This window comes from Asparagus officinalis, chromosome 8, assembly GCF_001876935.1.
Source record: "Asparagus officinalis chromosome 8, Aspof.V1, whole genome shotgun sequence".
NCBI lineage: Eukaryota > Viridiplantae > Streptophyta > Magnoliopsida > Asparagales > Asparagaceae > Asparagus > Asparagus officinalis.
Genome location: NC_033801.1, coordinates 93,148,366 through 93,152,333, shown reverse-complemented (window position 1 = coordinate 93,152,333; position 3,968 = coordinate 93,148,366). Strand labels below are relative to the sequence as shown.

Here is a 3,968-nt window from a genome sequence, read left to right as displayed (position 1 = left end):
CGATGACCGAGTTGACGAGATTCATTTCACGACTCTCCTCATGTATTGGGACAGCGATGCCACCAAGGTTAGTTTCATGAAATTTAGTTTATAATTTTAAGATATTATTTCATTTTATATTTACAGAATTTTTTTAAAGAATAAATCCACGAAGGGGTCAGAAAATAGAAGAAAGAAGCTGCATGACCATCACTTGGGCTCACACTCCTACGCCAATCTGGAGGATGTTTATTGTCAAGATACGGTATATGTCATTTAAAGATTTAAAAGATCTTAATGTTTAGTATGATTATGAAATCTCATAATTTATAATATGACAGGGGAAATCATTAATGCCGATACACTTGAGGGCCAGAGCGGCATATGGTACTTTTCGTGAACAATATAGGGGTGATGAGAGGAATCGGGATAAGATCACGGCAAATCTCGAGTTAGTGGTGAGACTTATACATATCTTGAGTAGTATTATTAACTCTATTTATCAATTTGAATACTACATACTATTTATATTTGTTTACCATTATTGAATTTGAGAGCAAAGTTTAATATTTATTTCTCCCTAATAATAGGAGAGGAAGATATCCTCTACATGGTGTCGGAGCTTCACCTGGTATAAGCATCAGATCGTCCACAGCATCCTCCACACCATCTACATCGACGAGAGCAGCCACAAGCAGTTTCCAGGCTATGCCATTTGTCGCACGTATCTCTGCGTATCTGTTTGACAAAATTGACTCGGAGCTGCATATTCAGGTGACTAATGAGATGACTAGAGTTGCGCTGACGGCGAACTCGATGGACGATCTCATGGGGTATGTTATACAATATTTAGGCGGTGCTATTCCTCATAGCGCGTATGGTGGTGTCATACGGATCATTAGCTCGATTGGCGATAATTCCGGCGCTAGACAGAGTAGTGCTCAGGTACCTTATTTTTTCTTATATTTATAAATTCATTTTTATCTAATATGTTATCAAACACCACATAATGATTATTCAATTAAACATTCAGAGTGGAGATATTGGAGGGAGCAGCACCCGTTCTCGTAATCGGGATAGAGATACCCCCGCCGACGACGATGGATGAGGTTTTTTTATTTTTAATGCAATAAACAGTTTTATTTGTTATAACACTACATTTATTCATGTCGTGTATCATATCTTAGTTATGTGCATTGTTAATATATATGTTGTTGGATGTGTTTTAGACGGAACTGATTGATGTATATTTTGAAGTGGATGGTTGGATTTGTACAATGTGTTGGATGTGGTTATATTTGGTTTTTGGATGGAATTGTTATGAATTTTGATTATAATTGGATGGTTGAATGTGACGTGTACAGTATTTTCTGGATGTATTCAAATATTAATGTAATTGTACAGGGAAATACAAATTGTAATTAATTTTTTTTTCACTGAAAAAAGGCAATCCAGAAGGAATTCCGTCTAGTTTGAATCAAACTAGACGGAATTTCCGTCTAGGTTGTAAAAAACCAACCTAGACGGCATTCCGTCTGAGTTGACAACCCAGACGGAATTCCGTCTGGGTTACCAACCCAGACGGAATTCCGTCTGGGTGGACAACCCAGACGGAATTCCGTCTGGGTTGCCAACCCAGACGGAATTCCGTCTGGGTTGTCAACCCAGACGGAATTCCGTCTGGATTGTCAACCTAGACGAAATTCTTAATTCCGTCTAGGTTGACTTCCGTCTAGGTTGATCAACCTAGACGGAATTCCGTCTAGTTTGAAGCAATCTAGACGGAAGCAAAATAAACCACCCAAACTAGACGGAATTCCGTCTAGATGAACTAATCTAGACGGAATTGCAATCAACCTAGACGGAAATTTCCGTCTAGGTTGATCGTTTTTCTACTAGTGTGATTGATACCGGAAAATGCATGGTATTAGATAGAAATGTAATATGTAGTACCAATAAATCCTCATTTTTTGTAGCAAGTGTTTGCAGACATGAACCTTACTAAAGATCATGATTATCTTAACACTAGATCACCTATATGAAATTTCTTTATTATATATATATACTTAATAAGATTTTTTAATCTATGATTCTATTACTTGCATGGAAATTTTGGTTATTAGCAAGTTCATGGAGAGAACATCTAAAGAAGATTGCACAAGAATAATGACTATGTGCTATTTTTAACTTAATTTTATGACTATGCGCCGAACCTGCAAGCTTCTTTAACACAAATTAAATGGTTGGCCATCGATGATCTACATAGTTTATTGTAAAATGTTTAAGTCCTTTTATTTTTTTTCAAAACTATTAATAAATTGGCAAGTTTAACATTTACATCTTAGTTAAACTATTAATCTTTTAATTTAGGATGTAAGACAAAACCTGACAATTCGCTTATGGTCAATTGAAGTAAAGTTATAAAACATTAATTAGCTATCAAAATGCTTTTTTTACCTTGACGACTGTATATCTTCCCTTCAGTTTTTCCCATTTCATATAGGTTTAATTTACTAATGTTTAATAATATATATACAAAGAGAGTACCCAACAGCTATGTTTCTTAATATACAAATTTATTACAAAATAGCATTATACCTAAGATATAGAATTTTTATATCTTTAATTTATAAATGATTGTAAATGAGTCCAATTAAACTTTTTCAGACTGAGCATGAAGCTATTCTCAGAAGGAAGAGGAACCCAAATTCTGGAATCATATGGTAGGATACAAATCTAAGCACTCCACATTCTAGGAGAAAATAATTCACATGTGATTTATCTTTTTCCATATATAAATGCTTAATTTTTGAAAGAATATATAAATGCTGAATGAGTTTGTAGATATTACTCAAACTAGGTGATTTTTTTCTTTGAGCAAAAACAAGGGATATACCCTGTCATTTGTATTAAGAGACAAGTTTTACAAAAAACAGGATACGAATTGTATCCAAGAATTGGAAGATAGAAATACTAGTTTCTTAACACTAGAGATATATGACTTTCTTCTTTCAAACATCCATGAAGGTGAAGAGAGGGCCTTGCCGTCATTCACCGTTGACACAGATATAAGAAAGAACCAAAGCCAGCCATATATATAGTATCAAGACTAATATTTCTATAGCCCAATCAACAAAAAACTAAAGAAAACAAAAGTATTTTCTATACATAAAAACAAAAATTATCCTCCTGTCACTTTCAGATAAGTCAAATGCATCTACGGATTTGGGTCTTCCTCCAACTTAGCTTGTATCTTTTGTGCTGCAGATCCACTTTGAGTACCTGTCCAATCATGTAATGACGATATTGCATAGTTAATAATGGACTTGATAGAAAACTGTTTTTGATCAAAAATAGAATTATTTCTTGATCTCCATATACTCCAGCAAACAGATGCAAATATACTACGCCACATATATCATTTCAACCCATGAACTGATTCTAAGGTAAGCAAAAGGTCAGCCCAATTTGCCGGCCAAGTGAATGGAAGATTGTAGTTTATGAAGTGCTTCCATATTGCTTTTGTTACTGGACATGAGAAGAACAAGTGCTCTGTAGATTCCAGTTCTAATTCGTAGAATGAACATGTAGTGTCACCTTGCCAGCCTTTGGAAAGAAGAACCTCCTTTGTGTGCAGTTTGTTTTTAGTAAGTAACCAAAGGAAGATACGAACTTTTGATAGAACAAGGGGATTCCAGATAACTTTGTAGATAGGACTTGAGACACCTCTCTCATTAAGAAAATTATAAAGAGAGTTGACAGAGAACTGTTTATTTGTAGTTAGAGACCATTCTGCATGATCAAGGTTATTTGAAGGTTGTGAATCTTTAATAAGATTCAAAAGATCAATTTTCTCAGTTTTCTCACAAGGGAGGATACTTCTTCTCATCAATAAATGCCAATTCCAGAATTGATGATTGAAAAAACCTTGACTTTTGACGGAAGCATTAGAAGAAAGAGCCAACTTGTATGACTGTGGAAATAGATTT

The 3,968-nt window shown here is 34.7% G+C and overlaps 1 long non-coding RNA gene across 1 annotated transcript; it reads left to right on the top strand.

Annotated features, from left to right (window-relative positions):
• On the top strand, positions 205-418 carry LOC109851437. The gene is made up of 2 exons (XR_002249825.1): positions 205-244; positions 321-418. It is a non-coding gene; the product is annotated as an uncharacterized LOC109851437 (long non-coding RNA).